This window comes from Alligator mississippiensis, chromosome 3, assembly GCF_030867095.1.
Source record: "Alligator mississippiensis isolate rAllMis1 chromosome 3, rAllMis1, whole genome shotgun sequence".
In the NCBI taxonomy this organism is placed as follows: domain Eukaryota; kingdom Metazoa; phylum Chordata; order Crocodylia; family Alligatoridae; genus Alligator; species Alligator mississippiensis.
The window spans coordinates 77,052,757-77,079,608 of NC_081826.1; the positions used below are offsets into that span (position 1 = coordinate 77,052,757).

The window sequence follows — 26,852 nt, forward strand, 5'->3', positions numbered from 1 at the left end:
TGCTATGCACTGCCTCATATACAGAGTCTCCGGTAACAACTGAGCCTGTTCTGTCCATGTACATATATTTATATAAAGATATCATACAGATTCTTATATATTTAGATCTGAAAGATGGGGAGGCATTTATTGAAATTTACAACTGATGAGAACTTGTAATTCTTAGATACACTTTCAAAGGATTATTGTATCCTTCAGTATCTGATCAGGTTATCACTCTTACTGAAAGACAATCCCTCAGCTAAGGCATTATTAATTCCCACAAGCAGTTCTTAAATATATATTTTTTTAGAAATAAATGCATTAATTATGATGCCACCTTCACACTCATAATCTTTTACAAACTAAAAATGAATACAAACCAAAATCTCCAAGTTAGTCTGAATGGCAGTAGGTTGTCATCCTAGTAACAGTTGGGGCCAGGATCAGTAATCACTGGCTAAGTAAAGAGGATCAAAAAGCCTGAGGCAGATTTGCACTAACTTTTTCAGTTTTTTTTATAAGCACCCTAGATTAGTTTGGGAGCAAACAAAACTCATATTCACCTATGGGGACATGGAGGTCAAGGTCAGCAGTTGGGGGGGGAGGGGTGTTCCACCAGGCTGGCAGAACATGCCAACCTGAGTCAAATAGTCAGCCACCCCGATTGGCCAGTGTGGACCCAGCCACACCCCCACCCCCACCACCTGTTGGCTGTCAGTGGCAGCTGGAGCAGGGGGAGGAACAGAGCATTCTGGCACAAAGACCTCCCCAACTATGCTGGCTCAGGTCTGGTGAGGTCAGATCTGGGGCCAGGGCTACATGGCTATCTACTGCGCCTGGAACTGGGAAGAGCAGGGGAAGCAGAGACCCCCACCATATGTCCTCCCCCAGATTGCTGTTTTGGGGCTGGAGGGTGCTGGACTGGGACCACACAGGATAAGGCTCCATTCCCTTCTCCCTACCCCTATTTCCCAGTGCCACAGACAGCATGCAACTCTGACCCATGACTCCTGGCTGCAGCTGTCAGAAGGGATGGGGGGTGGCAGAAATGGGGGAACAGCCCCCAACCACACAGTCCAGCCTTGAGCCAGCACAGCTGGGGGGACCCACACAGTGGGGGTGTCATTTCTTACTCACCTCCCCCCACACACTGTAGAGGGTGTCATTTCTTACTGAGCTACAACTCCTGGCTGTGGGTGGACAGCCACAGGGGGTGGAGAATGGAGCCCCCCCTGCCACATGACCCCCCCCCAGCTGTGTTGGTTTGGGTCCAGGTCCAGGTCCAGGGCTGGGACCAGGGTCAGGAGGCTCTTTTTCCCCACCTGACCTCCCTGACAGCTGCAGCCAGGAGTTGTGCCTCAAAGCCACAAGCTTTCTGGAGCACCAGAAACTGGGAGCAGGGTGGAAGGAACAGATCACCCTAGCATGCAGGCCCTCCCAACTTGCTGGCTCTGGGCTCGGGGGTCAGGCCAGGTCTACATGGCAGGAGGCTCCAGTCCCCCTTCCCCAATCCCCAGTTCCCAGCACCATGGACAGCATGCAGCTCTTAGTTGTGACTCCTCGCTGCAGCTATCAGGAGGATCGTGCATGGGAGACAGGTGGGAAAATGGAGCTTCCTACCATTTGGGCCCCCCTCATGCACTGGCTTGGGGCTGAGGCAGCATGGCCCAGGGGCTCCACCTCTCCCCTGCCCTTTGCCTCATCCACCACTGGGGCAAGTAGGCAGGAAACAGAGGCTTTTCTGTCTCCTGTCTGTGACGGCCTGGGTGTAGGCTTGGCCTGGTGTTCACCCAGAGCAGAAGAGCACTGGCTGAGGCTAGCACACAGCCCTGAGTGGGGTGCAAGGACAGCAAACTAAGGTAATTCAGAGGACAGCAAACTAAGGTAATTCACTTTGGGATTTAGGACAGAAATTTGATATACTGCTGTAATCTAAACCAGTTAAGTTTCATACTACATCCATTCAAGTCTATCTTAGACTGATTTCTATGATTTTGAAACCAGTCTGTGTGCTGAATTTTTGTTCTGTTACAATTTTCCAGTAATTTGCACAGGTTTATGGTCAATGTCTGTAGCTATAAAGTCTCTTATTCTATCTAAGAGTGAAGGAAGGAGTGAAAATGGAGGAAGTTTCATGTGGAAGAGGGTGTGTATGTTAGGAATCAACTGGTGAGTTATGAGATGAAGAAAACTAATCTCTAAATTATTTTTGTACCCTCCTTAAAAATGCCTCTAAATCTTGGACTCTGTTTTCTATTGTTTATGGACACTGAAAGGCATTTTTTTTAGAATAAATCCAGCTTTTAAGCATGGAAAAACAATCTTTTCCTCTTATTTCTCATTGGTCCTAGTATCCATAAATGACTCACTAATGATGATATAGATCCTGCTGTCTCAGCACAGGTAATATAATTTGGTTAAGCTGTATACTTTGGGGCAAACTGACTTGTAGCTCATTCTCCCTAATGTGAAGACGATGCTTTGTGACACCTTGTCACAAGATTACTAAAAGATAAATTGTGTGGTGATAAAACTCAGACAGCATTCAAAGTCTCAGTGCAGTTGCATCCTCTTTTATATACTGTAGTCATCACATCAGTATTCAATTTCACTTAACATAAGCACCTCCTAAAGCACTGCAACATATTAATAATGTGAGCAAGAATCCACCTCCTAACAGATTAATGATTATTATTTCACTGGCAAAAAAAGAGAAAAAGAAATAGACATACGCATTAATATTACCTTATTAAGTCAATACTTTAATTCTTAATGAGGTCATTTGAAATTAAATACTAAGACCCATTGGCTCTAAAATATTAAACAAATGCTTACCTATTGACATAGCCCAATTCTACAGGCCTGATTCTATTCAGTTGAATATGATTTGATTCAGCGTCTTTCACTCTATCCATCTCTTTCACTCTATCCATCACTGAGTTTTCTGAGTGTGTTCCCAAAAAATGAAATTACACAGGCATACTAATAGCTATTCAATGATGTGGGTTCCATTCATTCCTCCCATCTCCATCTCCACTAGCAGAATGGAGTATTTTTTATCAATAACAATTTTACTTGTGCAAGGATTACAGTCTCTAAACATCTGTCTTTGGACCTAGGTACTGCAATAAGTAAAGAATTAAAGTAAACAAGCAACAGCATGACAAGCCAATCAAGCTAAGCATATGGCAAAGGTAACTAGCACATGGGAGCAAGATAAGAAAAATGGAAACCCAACATCAGGAAGGGGATTTTTTGATACACACATTTTAAGCATGAGGGAGATGCCTTCAGATGTTATCTCAGATTTACTAATGGGGAAATATCTGTTTCTACAAACAAACAAAAAATTCTATCCTGGAACAAATGGCAAATTTTCATTCATTTGACTCAATTTTCACATATAAATGTCAAACTTTGGCAGGTAAAATGCCAGCATTTTGCTAGAAAAAGTATTTCTTATGAAGAAAATTAGTCTCCACTAGCTCAAATTATTTTTCTAAAGGTCAGAAGGACAAATTCAGAAGTTAGCTAAGTCCAGACTGACTAAGTTTTTGTAACTGATGCTTTTCCTTTCCCCAACATTCCTTTTGCCTGAGTGCTTTATTTAGGCCCCTGCTACACATTACAAATAGTACGCAATTAACTGGTTAATCACGCAATAAATTTAAAGCAGCCACACATGCAAAGTAATTATCACAGGAAAAAATTATTCTCCAGCTATAAAAAGAGCCAACCCACTATAAAGTGAGTGCTTGAAAATGTGTAACAGCTCTAGAGCTGGTTTCTATCCAGCTTTAATTTGAATGTAAGGCACGGTCCATAGACATTGGACACCACTACCTAACATCTCATTTTCCCTGGTCCTTTAAAAAAGAAACAAACACTCCTCTGAATCCCATCCAACGAATCAGAGTGTAAAACAGTTTAACTGGTGTAATACATACTCAGGGATGAAGGAGAAAGGAATTTGGCAAATAAAGCTATTATGAGAAAGATGTAAAAAGATTTAAACATCCCTACAACCATTTAAAACACACATTGATGTTTTCTTTTCTCCATCTGTACTTCAATCATGAATAGAAACAGTTGCTGAGATCCTGGCCCCAATGGCTTCAGTGGCGACAATTTCATCTTGTGCATCATGAAAGGAGTGTGATGAAAGAAGGGTCATGGGCCTTTTTAATGCAATTTACTAAAGCCTATACTTTTAAAAGTTGGTTTGATTAAGCTGAACATGTAAAAGATTCCCATGTCTGTTTATAAAGAGTTGCAAAGGTGAAGAATCTTCTGTGAATCATGATATGCAATCAAGTTATCAGGCTCTTTACTAAAGAACTCAAAAGGAAAAAAGTAATGAAAAAAACTTTTCATTTTCCATTAGGAATGCATGCCCATATATGTATACATGTATGTGTGCATGTTAAGGCTGACAAACAATGAAAAAAAACTCATCGCAATTAATTACAGGATCTTTAAAAAGTTGCGATTAATCACAATTTTAATCACACAGTTAAACAATAGTCAGCACCCCCCGCCCCAACAACCCAGAGCCCATGTACCCTGTGGCTCCTCCTTGCCACCACCAACAGTGCACAGCCCCATCCCTTACCCTGGTCCACCCCATACCCGTTCCAGATGCACCCTTGCCACAGCTGACCAACCGTAACCCATGTGAACAGCGCTGCCCCGGCCCACCCCACGCCTGCTCCAGATTCATCTGCCCATGCTGATCAGCGGCATCAGCCAGGCAGAAACTGCTGCTCAGTGCAGAGGAAAAGTGGCCTCTCCCCCTCACTGCAGCTGGGCCCTTCTTGCTGCAGCCCCCTGGACCCCACACCGGGGCTGCCCTGAAGCTCCTCTGTACTGCCAGTGCTGCCCTACTGGATGCCCTGGAGGCAACAGTGATGGCAGTGGAGAGGAGCTGTAGGACAACCCAGGAGCAGGCTCTGGGTCACTGCAGCAAGAAGGGCCCAGCAGTGGTGAGGGTGAGGGTTTCCTCTATGCCAAGTAGCAGCTTTTGCCCAGCCACTGTCACTGCTCTGTATGGATGAGTGAGTCTGGAGCAGGTGTGGGGCAGGCCCGGGTAGGGGCTGTGTGCATGGGTTCTGGCTGTTCTGGATCTGGTCTGCTCCACTGGTCAAAATGATATGTGGTATTAAGGTAATTAAAAAATTGATAAATTAATGTAGTTTTGTGTTAATCACATAAGTTGACTGTGATTAACTGACAGTCTCTCTCAACAGACAGACAGACAAATATTGCAGAGCTAAAATTCTACGATGCTTATTATTTTTTAACATGCTGTATCCTAGTGAGTCTAAAAAATATTTTATTATTTTCTCCAACATAGAAAACTCTAGTCACAATTGGCTTTAGGTTTCCATTTTCTGGACAATACAATTCCAAGACTGCCATCTTGGCTATAAAAATTAACCCTTATCGCTCCATACAATGTTTTTCTTGTTGTCTCAAAGATATTTCCAAACTCCATCATTTCTTGTAAGATACTGCTCACACCTAGGCATGCTAGTCTTATAAGCCTTTTATCAAACAACAGAACTCCTTCTAACTGAGGTTTAAGATCCTTATTTATGTAACGAACTACTGTTTCACCTCCAGGTTATAGAAATGAATAAAAAGTTGATTCATTCTCTCTAATAGAAAGATGTAAAATCCTTGACCTATATACATCCATCCTGAAAATAAGTTTAAAAGATTATTCTAAATTTTCAAACCTAAATAATGTTTCATTTTGAGTTACAAGTAAAAACCAGCTTCTGTTATTATTTTATCATGTATAAGCTTTTGATCCCTTTTGATAATCCAGGGGGGAAAAAAAATGGACCAAACTAGCTTCCTGCTTTGGAAACTGTGCATAAGCAATTTCTAGTTTGTCCTCAAAATTCATACATTTTGAACACTATTGGAGAAATACTTTCCACCTATAATACTTGGTTTGGAAAAGTTCCTAAGAATCTGGATTATCAGAATTCAATATACCTTATAATTTTTCATTCCTGTATTTCAGATTTTATCAGGAATTCACAATATTATTCCAGCTTATTACCTGAGCGATGGACTTAACTCTGAAGACTTGTGGCTGAAGACTAAAAAATGTACTTAGTATGAATATTCAGTAGTATTCACTTAAATCCTTTCAGCAAGAATTCCTTTTAGTAAAATAATTTTTTTTTCTTTTTTACAGAAAATGTTAACAGAAAACAAAATTAGAAAAATGAAATTAATTTACATTTTTAATATGAGCAAATAATATTTGCTCAATGTCACGGCGGGGTCCTTCAGGAGAGCCGTGATCTCCTCGAGGTCCCTCGCTCTGTGTCAAGGCCGGCCCAAGGCACCCTCTTATTCTCGCCCACCACGTCTTGTTGGAAAATGTAATAGGGAGGCTGCCTATGACTCCCTGGGCACGGCTACTCGGGACCTCTGTCCCCGTGTGTTCCTGGACCCCCTGGGGGTCTCCCGCTATGGTGGGTGTTCCCTGGACACCCTAGCCTTATGGGCTATGCGTGGCTCCTACCACCCCTAATACCAACCCCCTAGCCTCGCTGATGTGAAAGACTTTGTTGTGTCTGCACGCCCACTTCCCGGGCCCTTCTTCTAAAACCTAGCCCACTCTTTGGCCTTCTCTATACTAGGCTAGTCCCCTCTGGGACATCATCTCTGGCCACCGGTCTTTTGGGCCCACTGCACTACCACCCTTCCTGATACGGGCTCACCGCGCTGCTACTCCCCGTCCTCTCGGAGGCAACCGTAGCACCTTGCCCTTCTCTGGGTTTTCCGCGGTGCTAGCCTGTTACCGGGCTCCTCAATATGGACCCTCTCGGGCTCCTCAGTAATCACCCCTCCCTGGGGCTGAGGTCTATGCACCCCGCAAGTGACGCCCTTGCTGGCGCCTGCTGCGCCCGTCCTGGGCTTCCTAATATGGAGCTCCCCCTCTTTGGGGCTCGCCGTGCCCACCTCGGGCTCCCTGATAAAATAGCCCCTCTCTCTGGGGCTGGTGTCTATGTACCCCACACATAACCCAAGGTCTGTGTTCCCCGTCCGTAACCCACTGGTTGCGCTCCTTGCCACCAGTTGCTCCTGCACTGGCGTGTAAACTGCGCCCTCACTGGTGCTGTAAGAATGATGCGCCTTCCTGGTGCTAGACCGCGCCCTCACTGGTGCTGTAAGAACGATGCACCCTCCTGGCGCTAGACCGCGCCCTCACTGGTGCTGTAAGAACGATGCACCCTCCTGGCGCTAGACCGCGCCCTCACTGGTGCTGTAAGAACGATGCACCCTCCTGGCGCTAGACCGCGCCCTCACTGGTGCTGTAAGAATGATGCGCCCTCCTGGCGCTAGACCGCGCCCTCACTGGCACTGGGGCACCCCACCCCTGTGGGGTCCCTATGAGGACACTGCGCCCTCTTGGCGCTAGGGCATCCCACACTCTCTGGGGTCCCTCTGAGGCTCAGCCACTCCTCTCCTAGCTAACTGACCTCACGATTCTGCCCTATAACTCTCAGGGCCTAGCGCACTCTCACTGGCGCCGGGGCCTCACACTCCCTTGTGAGTCCCCGATGAGGCCTCCTCCAACCCCTACAGCCTCACCCAAACCTCCAGTGTAACATTAAAGCCAAACATAAACTAGAGCCTCCTGGCTGTAAGTCAAACATAAAGCCCCCTGGCTAAACCATAGTGCCCAATCCTCTCAGGGCTATCATGAGCTGTACTTGCAAATCAGGCTTCTTCCCATATCTTGGCTGAGGGAGCTCCTGCCTCTCCGGCTGCTGGCAGGGAACTGCCAGCCTGGCCTCAGCCCTGGGCTCCATAAGGGCCAGGCCCTGCCCCCTACAGGCAGCTGGCTCCCCTTAGTTGCTCCGGCAACCCGCAGCTGCGCTTGTTACCCTGGCAACCCTCAGCTGGGCTCATTATGACATGCCAGGACTCTGTCTCTCTCTCTCCCTGGCAGTTTCTCCTCTCTAGGAGCAGAGTACCGGGGTGCCCTGTGACACTCAAGTCTAACTGTTAAAGCTTTAGAATACCAGTATTTTACATGCTCCCTGCACATGAGGGTCTTGTGGGTAACACTTTCAAAGGCACTTGAGTGACTGAGAACTTAGGACTCCTAAGTCACTTAGGGCACTTATACACATGCCCAACACTTGCTCTGATGCATTCTAATTAGAACATGTTAAAATCAAGTCTGCTGTAGCATTTTAATAAGAATGCTTGAACACCCTCAATGCCACATTTAGTCACTGCTCCTGCATTTCAAAATGGTAGCAGGGGCACCTTAACTAAAGCTTGTCAAACCATTGAAATAATGTGCCAGTTCCAGAGGGTTCATCTATGATACAAGCCATGCCCAACATATGATGGAGTTTGGAAAATATTTTACCTTTATTATAGCAATTTCCTAAATCTTAACACTCTTTGTAGTCAATTCTTGCTCTGGTAATGCTCCCATTTGTTTAGCTGAGAATTAGCTTTGAATAAGAGGGCATTAAAAAATAAAAAGCAGGGGCTAAAGGACTTGTCCCATTAATTCTTCTTAGCATATTTCTCTATTTTTATATAGCGAAGCTAGTTAACAATGATCTATGGGCAAAATTTTAAAGATTTCCTATAAGCAAAGAAAGACGAATGTACTTTATGAGATGGTTTCTACACCATCTGCTACAATACTTTAAATTAAATGATAGTAGGAAAAAGGTTCAAGAGAAACTATATAAACAGATGGCCCTGGGATAAAATGGTGACATGACATTTAAGCAATTTTTTTTTCATTACATATTACTGGTTTAGAACAAGGGCAAAGCCCAGAATACCACTAAAATGGCAAAACTATTTGGAACTCTAAATTTTACCAAATGGAACGTCTCAAAGCTACATAATCTTTTAGCTCTTTATTAGTCTCTGTGACTTATAAGAATAGAAAGGTAATCTTCTCTTTGAACTTACTCTACTTGACCTTTGCTCTGTTCATCTAACACTAGCCTCCTATTTGTTGTGCTCTTTTGGCTCAAACGTCCTCTCCTCTGTCTCCTGTTGCCTGTTGATAACATATGAAGGACTCTCATTCTCATTATGCAACTGGACACACACTTGACCTAGAGAACAAACAGAAAGGAGGAGTGGTATTTTGAGATTATTCACATGCCATGGGCCAATTATTGTTGTCTTTCAATTTATTTCTGGTTCACCTTTCCCACTGGAAACATGTTTTGATTTTCCACTGTCAAAAAGCCTATAGAACTCATTTAGTCCCAGAATGGTTTAAAGGACAAAAAAATGTGTCTCTCCTCAGCCATTAAAGGTGTGGCCTGTGGAATTCTCTTCATGAGCTTCCACCTCACAGGTCTTGTCAATACAGACAGAATAGCTGACAGGTGTGATCATGGCTACACACGTTTCTGGAAGTTTAAAGCAGACTGATTGCAACATAAAGACTATTTGACATTTATCCAATGGCTTTAAAGAAAGCATATAAATAATTTAGGATTTTGTGAACAGGGTCATATAATAGATGGAAATAATGATGGGAAAATGGGACTTTATTTGTAAGTTTGTGACAAATGTGTAGAATACACACTAGGGGAAAGTGAACCAGTAAGTATATCCATTTTTAATCATTATTTGGCTGAGCAATAAAGATAATACTTCAAATATTTACTCCAGCTCCTGACATATGATTGGTAGGTGCTAAGCTAAATTACAAGGCTGGAAGGCCTCCCTGGGTTGAAGACTGTGATTATTCCTCCTTCTCTCAAGCTCCTCCCCTCTGGAGGGGAGTTCCCTTCCAATCACAGTGCTCTAGGGGAGGGACGCAGAAACAACATATGAGGCTGTGTGTGAACTGATCTGTACGCCTTTTGTTAGCTCTCTGTCTCTGTTGCAGCAGCAGCATCTGAAGGACTCTGACTTGGTAGTAAGTAGTCTCGTGCCATCAAGTTCTATACAATCTTTTTCTGTTTACCCTTGCCTACAATCCCTATTGTTATCTATTCCTTTCAGCTTATTCTTCCCCCCAAGTCCTCTTATTTGTTCTTGTTAGCCTGTCTTCCTCTCCCCACACCAAAAGAAATCTGTATTTTCCCTGACTGTCATCACTGTGCAGGAAAGTACAACATATATTACATGTATTACATAGAGACACACACATTTTGCAGCACACTTTGGTGAAACATCATGAAGTGTGCTGGAAAGGCAGGTGCTAGATCTGCCAAAGGAGGGAGAGGGGGCAGAGGGAGAGCTGCAAGTGCCCCCACACCCCAAACATAGACACAGCCTCTTTCCTGGCAGTGAGAAGTCTTCTGCTGCTAGTGGGAACAAAGAGGTAGGAACTGTGTCTGCACCTGCAGCACCACCAGTAACCACAGTCAGCAGCAGCATGACATTCTCCACTCCAATTTCAGTTGCCAGCATGAACCTGCCAGTGCCAGAGGAGGAGCTGGATCTGGAAGCAGGGGCACTCAGTGCCATAGTCAAGGAAATTCTGGGTAAGGAGGAGGAATCTGAGTTTGTGCTCCACACCCCTCAAAGTTCCCTTAGAGGCAGGTCTCCTTCTGCAGAAGGCACCTTGGAGAAGGCTGTGGGAGAAGGTGGTTCAGCTTTTCCTGTTGTTGTGCCTCTACCTGCTGAGGAGGGGGATAAGGCAGGATCTCCTGCCTCAAGCCACAACCCAATGGGTTGTGTAGTATGGGATCATTTTGAGGTGGCATATGATCCCATGTATGCTATCTGCCACCATTTCCAAAAGCAGGGCAAGGATGTGAAACACTTCACCACCACGGCAATGCTGCTGCATCTCAGGAGGCAGCACCTCCTTGCCCTTGTTCTTCCTCAGCCTAGCACCAGTGGGAGCATGCCCAAAAAGAAGTTCCCCTCTCACTCCAAAGCCCCTGTCCCCAAGAAGCAGAGGCAGGCCACCTTGGACCAGTGGGAGAAAGGTGGGGACAAAGGGGGTACATTCCCAGTATGAGCGAGGTCACCCAGAGCATTGGGGAGATGCTTGCTCTGGATGGCTAGCCCTTCTCCTTTGTTGAGTGTCAAGGGTTCAGGTGGCTCATAGCACTCATGGCCCCATCCTAGCAAGTGCCCGCATGCACCACCTTTAGAAGGACAGTGGTGCCCTCCCTGTATGAGGCATGTAGAGAGTACTTGAGGGAGGAGCTGTGGAAGGCAGGGCCACAGGTAGCCTCGCCCTTGACCTTGGACATCTGGAGTAGCCAGGGTAGAGATCGTGCCTACCTTTCCCTCACAGGGCACTTATGCAATGAGTCAGGGAATTGGTGGGCTCTCCTTCAAGAAGAGGTGATGGATGAGTTCCACATGGCAAGAGAGATCATGGTGGCCATGAACCGCATAATGCAGGAGTATCTCTTTGGGCAGGCCAAGCTCACCCGCAGGTTCATTGTCACCGACAACAGGGTCAATATGGTCAAAGCGGTGTGTGATGCCAACTTTGTTGGCATCCGCTGTGTGGCACACAAGTTCCACCTCATGATCAGGTATGCCTTGGAGGGTTACAGGGCTCCCAGTGACAACACCATCACTACCATAACCAGCTAAGCTAATTTCAAAATGAAGGAAGGTGGCAAACTGCTTCCACCAGATCATCAAGGGGGCAAGATGCTGCAGGACAAACAGGCAGAGCTGAGCATCCTGAAGCATAAAATCACACAGGATGTGGAGACTCAGTGGAACTCCACATGCCTGATGCTCAAAAGTCTGGTTGAGCACCAGAGGGCCATCCATGAGATGGTGTTGCTTGGGTAGATTGGGATCAGTGGCCCCCTTAACAGAGCTGAGTGAGATACCGTCTCCCAAATCTTGGTAGTCTTCAAGCCATTCCTTGAGACCACTGAGAGCCTCAGCACTGGCGATGCCCTCCTTAGCCAGGTGATCTCCATAGTGAAGGAGCTTGAGAATCAAATGGAGAAGGTCCAGGGGAACAATGTTCCTGGCTGGGCAAGTTGCTTTCACCAGAGGTGCAGGCACTGGTGAAGCAACTGAAGGAGGGCATCAAAGAACAGCTCGATCCATTGCGGTCCAATACAGTCCATGTGCTGGCAGCCATGTGCAACCTGAGGGTGAAGGGGAGCATCTGCATCAGCAAAACTCTTGATAACTGGGCAGAGGTGCTGGTGAACAGAGTCAGGGAGGCAGAAGGGCAGAGGCAGGGGTATGTGGAAGAGGGGGATCCACTGTCCCATGCCAGCACTCCAAGCACCAGTCAGTCAATCTCCTCCACCACAGCTGCTGCCAGTGTGGGCCAAGGGCATGGCTTCAATGTTGGGGTCCAGAGGCACTAGACACCACCATCCAGCAGGTAGCATGGAGGCCTCAGTGGCTACCTATCTCATCAGGGACATGGAGCCGCTGCAATGCAACCCCTTAACCTATTGGGCAACCCACATCCAGATGTAGCAGGATCTGGCCACAGTTGTCCAGGAACACTTGTCCTGTCCCCCAACCAGTGTTCCAAGTAAGAGGCTGTTCAGGATTGTTGGGAATGTTGTGACACCCCACACATCTCCTTCAATCCTGGTTTAGTGGAGCAGCTGGTTTTCCACAAGGTGAACCTCCTGCTGCTGGGGTTCCCCAAGTTCCACATGCAGATGGAGTGAGTGTCACCTTCCTCACTCCACACCTATTTCCTTCATTTAGTTGCTTTCACAACCATTAATGCCCCATTCTCAGAGCTGGAGGCAGCAGTTTAGTTTATCACCAGTCAGCAGGGGAAGAAGATATCCCTGCTGAGCTTCCATGCCAAGACAAACTTGGAGGTATGGGCTGGGGGTATGGAGAAGAAGGAGTCCCCACGTCCTGGGCATGACCTAAAACTGCAACTTGCCAGGGTAGGGAGGCTTAGTGGGACTGACGGTGGCATGGCAGCTCCAGGAAATGCTAGGACTGTGAACCTCCCTGGTGAAAGGTGGGTAGGAGGTGCCTGATAACCTCCAGCCACTGCATGTACAGTCCTAGCTGGGGAAAGCCCAGACCTGTAAGATCTTTGAGAGGCCTGAGGCTTACTTGTGGCAGTGGAGTTGTGACAGTGAGAACAGGAAGGTAGCTCAGACCTGAGGTACTCTCAACTGGTCCATGCTGGGGCCATGACCTAAAGGAGGGTCAAAGGGCCAGGGGCACACCATGAGGAATGCCCAGAGCAAGAGGTTCAGGATTCCAACTGGCCTGATGATGGGGCCAGGGCCTAAGGGGGATAAAAGGACCTAGAGAGGGGGCCGCAGCAGGAGTGTGTGGAGGATAAAATCTGTGAGGCATGGGCCACAGCGTAGAGGAAGTATAGAGCTGCAGAATGTATGTCACTCCTAGATATCAGGGGCTTAAATGGGCAGCCTCCTGCCCGGATAACATCTGAATCAGTTTTCCATCAAGGTGTGGCAGATGAAAGAGGGGCAGGCAGTTGACCCAGAAATAGGTGTGCAGGCTGAGATCTAACTGGCACTGGGAAGGCACCCTGGTACAGGCTACTATCCCTACTTTATTCATCCTGCTGTACCTTAACACACACAAGGCAGACAAGGTTCTTTGGGTCAAGCTGATAGATAAACTAAATAGTTGGAGAAATATATCTTAGCAAGCTTTCAGGTTTAAAAACCCTTCATCAGGCTGAGGAAACAACTGCAGTTGGCATGTGCTCTTCCTGCATGGAATGAATAGTAAAGAAGCCAGAGGTTGGTACGCATGCAAGAAAGCCAGTCAGTGAAAATGTAAAATGAGGCATCAGGGGGTGAGAGAGAGGCTGCGAGGGAGAGGGAAAGGGGGATGTAGTAAGTAAAAGTGGAGAGGTACCTAGGGCGTCAGGTAGGTTACAGTGTGTCATAAATCCAATGTCTTTATTGAGTCCATGAATTTTTGTAATGAGGAGGTTGATGACATGAACTGTATAGGCTTATCTTTGAAAAGTGTTTTGTAAACTCACTTTGAGGATCAGGACTGAGAGACTGGAGAGAGAGTGGTTTTCTTGTGAGAAATGTGCCCCCACCAGATTTCTGGTGTGCAGTTATTGTTTTGTCTCTCCTACATATTTTCCATCAGGGCATTTGGTGCACTGGATGAGATATATAATGTTTCTAGAGGTGCAGCTGTAAGATGCAGGAATGTTGATGATTCTGTTGTGGGGTGTAGTAATTGTGGGGGTACTAGAAATATTGTTGGCATATTTTGCATTTCTTATCATGGCATGGTCTGGATCCATACGGTGCGTTTTGGGGTATGGTAAGTTGGCTTCTAGTGATGAGGTTAGTGAGGTTCAATGTTTGTTTAAATTTACAAAACACTTTTCACAGACAAGACTGAACTTCATCACTTCATCAACTTCCTCGATACAAAAACTCATGGACTCAATATAAACCTTGGATTTCTGACACACTACAACCTGCCTGACATCTGACTCCAAAGGTACACCTCCAATATTACCTGCTATATCCCCCTTCCCCTCTCCCTCCCAGCCTCTCTCTCACCACCTGCCACCTCCATTTCCATTTCCACTGACTGGCTTTCTTGCCTACATTGCATGCCAGCCTCTGGCTTCTTTACTATTCCTTCCATCCAGGAATAGCACACTCACCAACTACAGGTGTTTCCTCAGCTTAATGAAGGGTTTTTCAAACCAAAAGCTTTTCAAGATACAATTTCTCCTAGTATTCAGTTGTTCTAATAAAAGATATCAAATCTGCTCAAAGAACCTTGCTTGCCTGTTTGTTAGACCAACACGGCTACAACCAGAAACCCAGTTAACATACACAAGTGACACGAGTTTTGCTTTCAACAGTTTGAGGTGCACTTTCACAGAAGCTGCTGCACCTATCTCCTTGAAACTTGGCAGGCTTCATGCCTTCAAAAGGGGCTACCATACATGCAAAAGAAAAAATTACCAACTTATAAGTATTTCAGTGATTCCCTGATTCAGCGGCCAAATATCCAAATCTGATTCGACCAAACCAAATTGGGACAGTGATTCAAATCACTGTCCCACTGAATCTGGATCAAATAATTGCCACTTTGCACTGGCCTATCAGCTATGCTCTAGGAATATGGGTCACTTTCACCAATTAGCAATAGCGAAACAGCTCAAGCAGTTTGACTTTTTATCTGCATGGATGGCGAGGTGGCAAGACTCAGGTAAAGGAATCTTGAATGCTTGTTCCACATCTCAAAGAATCAGCTCTTCTGAGATATGGACTAGGTGAGATGGAAAGTATGGTATGAAGGGGTAATTTTCTACAACAGTTCATTTAACAACATCTGTATATTCATATTATTTTATAGATTATTTCACAGAATCATAGAAACGTAGGGCTGGAAGGAATCTCATGAGGTCATTTAATCCAAGCTCCTGCTCCAGGCAGGATCATCCCTGAGAGAGACAGAGAGTGAGAGCGAGGTTATATAATTTGTTTCAACTAGGAACAGAACTACTGTACTAAACACAAATATAATAAATTCCTCTACACTGCTTTTTAGTGATGCATGCATGCGTAGTCAGTATGTTACTTAAAATTGCCAATAGCTCAAATTAAGAGCAAGACCTTAAAAAGGGGGATAGAGCAAAATGCCATGTTTATTGGTTACATGAAGCAAACACATAAGCTTGGACACACCTGTCATACAAACAGACCTACACAAGCATACATACAAACAGACATAGACAGACACACAGACAAAACCACTCCAGTAAGGTGTTATAGTTACCAGCAGATGTTACTCAATATTAGCACTGGATGGCCAGGTCCAGGCTTATTGAGGATATGAGCCGGGGTATACAGACATGCATGCCTGTCCTCCATGAATGGAGTGGGTTGCAGGGAGTGGATTCCCCATTTTGGCTTGTCTGCATCTCACTTTTATAGGGATTTCAAGTCTTTGTTTAGCATTGGGGTTTGTTCATGCTCAGTCTTTAATTAGAGGTTGTTTCTTTTTATCTCAACCTGAGGTCATTCCAGTAAAGTTAGTTATCTCCACTGAAGCATTATGTCCTTGATCTTGAAGCATTGTGTAGTTCAAATGGCAGGATGTACAAAATTCCTTCTTCTTTGCACCTGATCACAGATGAGTTCTTCGGCCATCCATTAATTAGCTTAATTATTTATTGTCTGGTAACGTATACAATGGCGCCTTGTTCCTTACACAATCAATTAAATCTTCTGTTTTAATGCAAATTGTTACCATTCTTTCAACATTCACCCTCTCACACAGACACTCACGTACACAGGGCATAAGAAGTTAATCTACTCATGTCAAGCAAGCACAAAATGGACTTTTAGTTGTTCATAAAATTATAGAGGTTTATCAATTCAATACTATTATCATTTAAGCATAATAACTAATATGCAAAAATCCATACTTCAAGTATAGCTACAGAACAGTGATAGTCCATGTAGACCCAAGAAGGTACTTACTTGATCAAGGCCGGTGGAGTCCTGAAAGGTAAAATCCTCATTCATAACAGAATCTCTCTGGATAGTTTAAGCTAAGATTTTATCCTGTGTTGTTAATCAAAGTAGACAAGTTGTTTGATACTCAGCATTTGTACTTTTTCAAAGTGTGCATGAGGATTCGTCCCACATTGAAGATCAGTTCAGAACTCTGGTAAAAACAAGGAAGGATCAGAAAGACTGATACATTATGTGACAAGTCCACAAGTTGACTGTTTGATATATGGTCAGAAAATTAATTACAGGATAGTGTGAAAGTGGTACTGCTTCTAAAATTAACTGAAAGAAAAGAAAGTGGCACTGGCAAGGGAATGGAATAAATTAGCGTCTTTACATATTTTAAAGTCAGAAAGACCATCCTGATTATCTTAGTCTGACTTTCTGCATAAGACAAGGAATACATGTGACTTCATCCAGCAGTTCCTACACTGAATCCAGTAACTTGTATTGAGTTTTGAGTTTCAAGATAAATTCAAATGTATTTCCTAATATTATTTTACAAATCACATATATATACTCTTATTAAAATCCAGTGATTTTTTTTCAGTCTATAAAATGTAAATACATGAGTATTTCTTAGGTAAGGAAAAAGATGATCTGATACAGCAGAGTCTCTGCAATTCAGGAACATTTAGGCTGAGAAATGAAGGATTCAACTAGATAAATATATCAGACAGAAAAAGGAATAATGGAAACAGGACAATTTCTTTTATAAAGTTAAATGGCCTTCCTTCCTTGAATAGTTATGAGATCAAAACATTGGCTCATGTGAGCTGATCTTCTGTACAAGGATGACTCTTTAGTTGATAATATAAGGAGGCCAGGAAATAAAGCAAGCCATAAAACATGAAAGAAACATCTTCAAGGATCCTTCCAGTAGAAGTAGAATAATAAACAGAGGAAAGAGAAGCAATAAAACATATAGGAATATAAAAGGCTACAGGATTGTCATACATCTAACTAAAATTTTCTGGTGCATAGAAATGTTAAACGGAGACAGATGATCTGAAAGAACTAATTTAAAAGATAAAATAGACACAATTTAAAAATGTAGAAGTAAAACACTGAGATGTTATGAGATGCACATTATCAGTGAAATATATTAATAAGCTATCAGTGGAAATAAGGAAAATACCTGTGTCAATGTTTGTCAGGCCACAGAATTACTATCACTGTCAATCTTATTTTTGTTTTTAAAAATTACCTTATTTTCAAGATGCAAAATTGTTCATTCAATCTGTTACTCAAGCACTTGACTGCTCTCAATATTCAGATGCAGGAAGAAAAACACCCACAGTATTCTTCAGTGAATTTCAATGGAATGTTAATATGCCATGAGTACATTTAAACATATAAAAACAATACAGAACCCTCCTTGTTATTTTTGTAAAATGTGGTACAGTAATATCTACATCAAATTCACACTCTTCTCTTTTTTCTTTACTGGATATTGACGACCATAAAGGGAAAAAATGTAAACATCTTTTAAGCTTTGTTAAATATTAATGATTTTCTCTTTCCTTGCCTAAGATTTCAGGACAGATGAAACTCATCTACACAGACTGTTTCAAAGGCTGAACCTAAGAGACATTAAGAGTGGTACAGACACTTAAAATCCTGCTAACTAAAGGGAAATGCTACCTCAGGGGAGAAGAAATAAGAAGCAATTAATATGGAGAATGGGTCAGTGACAAAAAGAAGAAAATTAAATCTGAGCCCCAGAGGCAGACAGAGATGACAGAAAATGGGAAAACGGCATTTTAAAGTTTCTGGTAATAGTTTTATAAAGTTCCTAAATATCACCTGGTTCTTTATTTTTTAAACATATATTACAATGTTGTTCTGTTTACCTCCAAATTCATAGTCACCTGCAAGTAATTCGATGAAAATTAATAGATGTGTTCAGAAAATGGGTAATTTTAAATCCTAATGGTACACGTCAATTAATAAAATGCTGGGTTTTTTTCCCACTGAATACTAAATGTATTTAAACTTAAAATGTTGGACAATTTTCTTATAGAGAATAAGGGAAGTAAATCTTGTGCCTCAGTTTGAGTGAATTCTTCACACACGCTACTGTTTTAATATATGTCCACATTTTTTTAAGTAGGCACATGCTTGTACACTATTGTGAGTCACAATGTGTCCATAGTGAGTGGTCAAAACAAGGAAAGTACTGGAAATATTCAGGTATTTGAAATACAGACTGAAAGCCTTAATTAAAAATAAGAAGGCTCCTCTGAAAATGCCAATTCTTCGTTTTTACTTGTTTTTTTTACTACAGAAAAATAAAGTAATTCTGTTATAAAGAACTCAGAAAGACCAGATTATTTTTAACTCTGTAAATTTTCCTTTAAAAGTGCTGAGTTCATCTTGTGAATCATGTTTGCACACCTAAGAGTGCCTAGGCTTACAGTCAGTGAAGATCTAGTCAGGGAACTTCTGGAGGGACTGGACGTATTTAAATCAGCTGGTCCTGATGACCTCCACCCCAGAGTGCTGAGAGAATTAGCAGAGGTCATTGTGGGACACCTGGCAAGGCTTTATGAGCACTCGTGGTGCTCTGGTGTGGTGACGGAGGACTGGAAAAGGACCAATGTGGTTCCCATTTTCAAAAAAGGGAGGAAAGAGTACCCAGGAAACTATAGGCCAGCTAGTCTTACCTCAATACTGGGTAAGCTTTTTGAGAGAATTATCCTGTCACATGTCCACGAGGGGCCAGCGGGGGGGGCGGGGGTTATGCTTAGGGGCAACCAACATGGGTTCATCAGAGGCAGGTCCTGTCAGACCAACCTGGTGGCCTTCTACAACCAGGTCACAAAATCCTGAGACACAAGGGTACCAGTGGACATAGTCTTTCTGGACTTCAGGAAGGCCTTCAACACCATCTCTCACCCCATTCTCATTAAAAAACTAGGGGACTGTGGCATCGACATCTAAACAGTCAAATGGGTCACTAACTGGCTGGAGGGTTGCACCCAGAGAGTGGTGGTGGATGGGTCATTTTCAACCCGGAGGGATGTGGGCAGTCCCCCAGGGCTTGGTCCCCCAGGGCTTGGTCCTTGGACCTGCGCCTTTCAACATCTTCAGCAGTGACTTGGACGAGGGGTAAAAAGCACCCTATTCAAATTTGCTGATGACACAAAGATGTGGCGGGGTGTGAGCACACTAGAAAGGAGCAGTAGGCTGCAATTGGACCTGGACAGGTTACAGGGGTGGGTGGATGAGAACAGGATGGGTTTCAACACTGAAAAGTGCAAGGTGCTGCACCCGGGGAGGAAGAACCAGCAGCATACCTACAGGTTGGGGAACTCCCTTCTTGTCAGTGCAGAGGCAGAAAAGGTTCTTGGAATCATTATTGATGCCACAATTAACATGGGCCGACAGAGTGGGGACGAGGTCAGGAAGGCCAACTACACCTTGTCATGCATCCACAGATGCATCTCAAGCAGGTCCAAAAAAGTGATCCTCCCCCTCTATGCGGCATTGGTCAGGCTGCAGTTGGAGTACTGCATCCAGTTCTGGGCGCCACACTTCAGGAGGGATGTGGACAGCATTGAGAGGGTCCAGAGGAGGGCCACTCGCATGATCAGGAGGCAGCAGGGCAGGCCCTATGAGGAGAAGCTAAGGGATCTGAACCTGTTCAGCCTCCACAAGAGAAGGCTGAGGGGGGATCTGGTGGCCTGTTGCAAACTAGTCAGAGGGGACCAGCAGGCATTGGGGGAGTCCCTGTTCCCCCAAGCACTACCAGGAGTTACTAGAAATAATGGCCACAAGCTGGCAGAGGGTAGATTCAGACTAGACATCAGGAGGCACTACTTCACTGTCAGAGTGGTTAGGATCTGGAACCAACTTCCAAGCGAAGTGGTGCTGGCTCCTACCCTGGGGGTCTTGAGGAGGAGTTTAGAAAAACACCTTGCTCGGGTTGTGTGACCCCAGTACTTTTTCCTGCCATGGCAGCGGGTTGGACTTGATGATCTGCTCAGGTCCCTTCCAACCCTACCAACTGTGAAACTATGAAACCATATACAATTGGCAGTCTCACTCCCCATCTTATTTTGTAGGAGTCTTCTGGGATCAATTTGGGAGAAAGGAAGAGATTAAAGGGTCCTTAATAGACTACAAAAAATAGAAAACATGTATTTTTTAATGTATTTTAGGTGTCAAAAAAGCATTATAAATTATGATTATTATATTACTATTGTTTGCACTAGCCCAATTTCACACTTCGCAGAAACAGGTCTGCCATTTAAATAAGATACCTTTGATTGATTATATGAATTTATGGGAATAAGTTAAATAACAAAAAAGTTATCTTCTCTCAAATCACAAACAATGGCATAGTTGCAATTCAAATGAAATATGAAGCAACATAAAAATAACAACAACAACCACCCTGCAAAACACATGAGCTAGGCCCAAACCCTACTGAATGACAATTTCTGACATTTCTGATTTGGCTAAGCCTGTGATAGCTAAAATTAAGGAAAAGAAAGGGAGCAAGTGATGGGCAGGCGGTGATGGCCAAGGGGAGTAGCATCTGGCACCTTGATGGATTAGGGAAAAGCACAAGGAGCCAAGGAGATAAAGGCAGTGGGAGCCTATGGGCTATGATTTATCCGTGTGGCCTGTGAGATACCAGTTGGACAGCCCTGATACAACTTCAAGCAATCTGAGAGCCCAAGGAATATGGGCTCTCCTGTGACTTTAATGCTGGCCTGTTTTTCCCTTGATGTGTCTCTTGACACTAATGGGAATAACATATCTACCATCAAGGAAGAATAGACAGAATTGTGTGGAAATGTTAAACAGTCTAAACCTTCTCTCCAGAAAAAAATCATCGATTTTCCTATTAGATCATTTGTCCTAACATTCAAAGTAAATACTTCAAATGAGTTTAATAGAGAGATCTTCCTTTAAAAGGTACTGGAAGTGCTGCAGTTTATAATAACAAATTGTCTTAGCTTAGCATATAGAAACAATTTATCAGGAATAGTGGTTTTACCAATGGATATAAATTTAATGACAGACAGGTAAAACAGGTAAACTGTCATACCAGTTTTAATCACTTTATTAGAGACACTCCCTTCCATAACAGTTTGATGGTATGATTTCCAAAGGCAAAAAAAATTTCATTTTTTACCATTTACAGAGGTGTTTAAAAGGAAGCTAAAATGACAGATTTATACAGTGAACTTTTCAATATTTTCAAAAGAAGATTTTACCCAAACTGGGCAGGGTCTACAAGTTATTTGTTTTCTCTTTAATGTTTACATCGAGAGAGAGAGAGACAGAGAGAGAGAGATCAAGAACATATTAGTCACAAAGTATCTGTAATGATGTTTCCCTTGCAGACACATTATCAACTACAGAACTGCAGTTTACTCTGTAATCAAATCTACCTTCTTTTATACTTCTTTAATAAAAATGGCAATATCAAATATCCAATACATCTATGTATGGCAATGGGATTAGAAAAAGAAACAAATAAAAATATGCTTCAGCCTTCTCAAATTCGTCTTCCCTTATTTCTAAAATAACTCACTTTAATTTTCTTAAAACTCTTTGTCACGGCAGGGTCCTCTAGGAGGGCCATGATCTCCTCGAGGTCCCTCGCTCCGTGTCAAGGCCGGCCCAAGGCACCCTATTATTCTCGCCCACCACGTCTTGCTGGTAAATATAAGGTTGGGAGGCTGCCTATGACTCCCTGGGCACGGCTACTTGGGACCTCTGTCCCCGCAGTTCTTCCGGACTCTTGTGGTTTCCCGGTATGACAGGTGCTCCCCAGGCACCCTAGCCTTATGGGCTATGCGTGGCTCCTACCAACCCCTAATACCACACCCCAAGCCTCGCAGATGTAATAGACGTTGGTGTGTCTGCACGCCCACTTCCTGGGCCCTTCTTCTATAATCTAGCCCACTCTTGGGCCTTCCCTACAATAGGCTAGTCCCCTCTGGGACATCCTCTCGATCCACCAGTCTTTTAGGCCCACCGCACCACCACCCTCTCTGGTACAGGCTCACCGCGCTGCCACTCCCCGTCCTCTTGGGGCAACCACAGCACCTTGCCCTTCTCTGGGTTTTCTGCGGTGCTAGCCTGTTACCGGGCTCCTCAATATTGCCCCTCTCAGGCTCCTCAGTACCGCCCCACTCTAGGGCTCCTCCATATGGCCCCTCCCTGGGGCTGGGGTCTATGCACCCTGCAAGTGACGCCCTTGCTGGCGTCTGCTGCGCCCGTCCTGGGCTTCCTAATATGGCGCTCCCCCTCTTCAGAGCTCGCCGTGCCCACCTTGGGCTTCTCAATAGTTCAATATGGTGCTCCCCCTCTTTGGGGCTCGCCGTGCCCACCTTGGGCTCCTCAATAGTTCAATATGGTGCTCCCCCTCTTTGGGGCTCGCCGTGCCCACCTTGGGCTCCTCAATCAACCAATATGGCGCTCCCCCTCTTTGGGGCTCGCTGTGCCCACCTTGGGCTTCCCAATAAAATCGCCCCTCTCTCTGGAGCTGGGGTCTACGTACCCCACACACAACCCGGGGTCTGTGTTCCCCGTCCGCAACCCACTGGTTGCGCTCCCCACTGCCAGCTGAGCCTGCACTGGCGCGTAAGCTGCGCCTTCACTGGTGCTGTGAGAATAATGCGCCTTCCTGGCGCTAGACTGCGCCCTCACTGGCACTGGGGCACCCCACCCCTATGGGGTCAATGCGCCCTCTTGGCGCTAGGGCACCCCACACTCTCTGGGGTCCCTCTGAGGCTCAGCCGCTCCTCTCTGAGGTTTACTGACCTCACAACTCTGCTCTGTAACTCTCAGGGCCTAACGCGCCCTCCCTGGTGCCGTGGCCTCACACTCCCTTGTGAGTCCCCAATGAGGCCTCCTCCAACCCCTACAGCCTCACCCAAACCTCCGGTTGTAATATCACAGAGCCAAACAAACTCAAAGTACAAGCCTCTAGGCTATAACATAACTACAAGCTGCATGGCCATAACTTAGTATCGTGGCTCGAGCCTCCAGGGCTATCACGCGCTATACTTGCCAATCAGGCTTCTTCCTATATCTTGGCTGAGGGAGCGCCTGCCTCTCCAGCTGCTGACAGAGAACTGCCAGCCTGGCCTCAGCCCTGGGCTTTATAAGGGATAGGCCCTGCCTCCTACAGGCAGCTGGCCCTCCTTAGCTGCCCTGGCAACCTGCAGCTGTGCTCGTTACCCTGGCAACCCTCAGCTGGGCTTGTTATGACCTGCCAAGGCTTTCTCTCTCTCTCCCTGGCAGTTTCTCCTCTGTAGGAGCAGGCACCAAGGTGCCCTGTGACACTCTTTTATTCAATATTTAATTTGCATGCAAATTAAAATGTTTCACAACCCAATACATTTGGGTCTTCATTTCTATAATTTCCCATTCCCCTCTTTCCTTTCATGTCTATGAAGCTTCTCTTTCTAATGAGATTATTTTAACAATGTTATAAAGCAGTTTGTTTTAATTTGCTTCTTTTGTAAATAATTATGTAGCTTCTTTTTTAAATGAGTATCTATCATTATGTTGTAAAGAATCCAGCTCCTTCTCTTTGCTGTTCAACAGACAACAATGAAGTAGCATGGTTCTACAAACTGACTAAACAAACCTTAGAAAGTTTTGGAACTACTTTTCTAAATGAATGTAGCCTGAATGGCTGGCAGCTATTTTTCTTTATGCATTAGGTCAGCAGTGACCACATTTTTCACCAGCCTCCAACCTTGCACTTAATGAACTTTCAGCAAAAAAAAAAAAAAAAATAGCTACTTAATGTTTGGGGTGCGAAGCTTCAGTAGCTGATTTGATTCAAAGGAGATTTGGCCCAATTTGGGAACTGAATCTCCAAATCCGAATCGAATCAGGAAACCAAGTAAAAGCTGCAAATCTATTCGAAGCATCCCAATCAATTTGGAAAAGATTTGGCCGTAAACTAAACAGACTGCCTCCAGCTGGTAAATCTGTTGGGGTTGGGGGAGGTAGGGAGGGATTGGGACTAGGAACAGCTGCCCAGCTGAGACGGGAAGCACATTACTCAGGGAGCAGGGCTGGGGGGGGGGGCACAGGATGCAGGCATGGCTTGCTCCAGGTGGAAGGGGGCAAGCAGCAGCAGGGCATAGCCCCTGCTCCCAGTGCTGCCACGTCCACATCTTGTGCATCCCATGTTAGCTGGCAAGCAGCAGCAAGGCAGAGCCCCTGGTCCCAGTGCTGATGCAGGCACAGCAGCACTGGGAGTAGGGGCTAGGCCCTGTTGCTGCCCAGAGAGAGCTGCACCTGCATCGTGCCCCCACCCTGTGCCAGCTGGGCAAGTGGCAGCAGGGCATAGGCTCCATGGCTCTCCCTGCCAGGGCAGAGGTAGGCACAGCTGGAGGAGCCACAGGAGAAGCCGCAATGGCTGCCCCACCCAGCCCCAGCCTCCTGGCACTTTAAAAAAGCCCCAAAGTTACCAACTCCAGTAATGGCAATTGGGGCCTCTGGGAACTTGTGGCAGAGCCCCCCCCACCATGCAGTGTAGGGCAGTTGGGATTCTCCCCTCCCCTGCTTGCCACCTACCTCATGGAGATTGTGCAGAGTAGCTATGTATGGTGCTGCATGCTGCCTGGGAGCTGGTGAGGGTGGCAGCACTCAATCCCAGCAGCTCCAGCTCCCAGACAGCATGCAGTACCCTACTGAGCCACTCTGCACCTGTGCCATGGGGCAGCTGCCATGAGGATGCCAGGTTGGGAGGCCATCCCTGCTGCCCCCCACTGCCCTGTGCTGTACAGGGGGGCTCTGCCACAAATGCCTAGAGGCTCCAATTGCCACTGCCAGAGCCAGTAAGTGCAGGGCTTCATTTTTTTTTTTTAAATTTCCAGGATGCTGGGGCCAGGCAGAACAGCCATTGGGGGCAGGGCTGGGGGAGTGGGAGGGGGGGGAAAGATGAGGGAGCAGGGGCTGAACAGGGGGACTCTACCATGTGGCCCCAGAGCTGTGGGAGAACCTGCAGCTTCCCAGCTGTGGCTGCCTCTCCCTGGCCAATCCGAATCATTGAATCAACACCGAATCTTCCGAAGCTGAACTGACTGTTTTGTTACCTTCTGAAATTAAAATACATTCCAAGATATTGACATTTTTCATATTTTTTTTTCCAGCTGTTCAGCCAGATCTAATAAAAATACTGGTCAGGTGTTTTTATCAAGAACCCCAAGAAGAAGGCATATGCAGAATAGTAAATTATTCACTTGAAATTAAGATCTTCAGGTACAAGAACTCAAGTAAGCAAGAACAGTTGAATTCCCTACTGGTAAAGCATTACAAAAGGAATTCCTACCCTCCTGAGAGAACGCATCAACAATATGGTAGAGGCATAATGTGGAATAGAAAAGAAAATTAGAGTAACTTGAAAGACCAGTTTGGGAATGCAGTGTGACCTGAGGGAGAATGTACTGCATTCAAAAGCTAATCTAAGTCCACCCCAACCATGCAACTCATCCAATAACAGATACCATCCATAAAAAAATCCTTTCTTTATACATATTTCTTGGTCCATTGTGGCTGCCAAATCACTCCAACACTGAAGTAACTTGAACATTTTCAAATTAAACATAATTCTCATTGTTACTGAGATCTTCAGTAATTAAAGTTTCCTAGTTTCTTTTTCAATTTCTAGATAAGATAGAAATCAGATGCGATTAACATAAGAAACATTGCTCTTAGATTTTTTAATAACTGACTGTGATGAAGGAACCATAACTTGAGGTGTACTGATGGAAAGCTGTGAAGTGTGAAGATTCTAACAGTTTTCTGACATTACTAGAAGTAGAAGACCAACATATAGTTATAAAACCCACTACTTACTCAATACTTTTACATCCAATTTCCTAACATTAAGAAATGCATTTTGATACAACTTGCTCCTAAGTCTTAGCTTATTCACATATGAAATGCCTCCCATGAGAATGCCCTTAACCATCCTCTTGCATTGGCTTTCTGAGCCACTAAAATGTGATTTTTTTTTTTCCTTGCACAGTGATCCAGCTTCAACAAGGAATGTGAGACAATCCAAACCAAAGTAACTTATAGTCTGGCACTACCTGGGAACTAGGAGATGCAAGTTTGTATCCCCTAAAATTGAGAAGGAAATTAATCCCATGTCTCTTCTTTCCCTGGCAATGTTTGAATCATTAATGCATTTTTTAAAAGATAGGCATCAGCAACACATGATGAGCCCTTTGAAATAAGAGTATTAGATATGTATCCTCAGAACTTTGGATTTCAAGTAGCTAGATAAGCCTTCCTGAAGTCCTGAGTGAAGCACCTAAATATCAGTGATATTTAGAGGTTTGCTTTTAAAAATTGGCTTGTAGGTAAAGTAGATATTCTGTTAGAATAATGGTCCAGGAGAATGGCAATGGCCAATTGGTT

General features: G+C 44.8%; 1 long non-coding RNA gene across 3 annotated transcripts in view; it reads right to left on the bottom strand.

Moving 5' to 3' along the window:
- LOC102572246 (uncharacterized) overlaps positions 1-26,852 on the bottom strand; it is a 166,220-nt gene that overhangs the window by 53,639 nt on the left and 85,729 nt on the right. Inside the window, exons 5-6 of one of the 3 annotated variants that reach the window (XR_009460479.1) lie at positions 16,413-16,599; positions 8,950-9,098 (exon numbers count right to left, since the gene is read on the bottom strand). This is a non-coding gene — a long non-coding RNA (uncharacterized LOC102572246). Of the gene's footprint in view, positions 1-8,368; positions 9,099-15,233; positions 15,371-16,412; positions 16,600-26,852 lie in introns of those variants that run through there. The other 2 variants (XR_009460478.1, XR_009460480.1) reach the window with 2 other exon arrangements.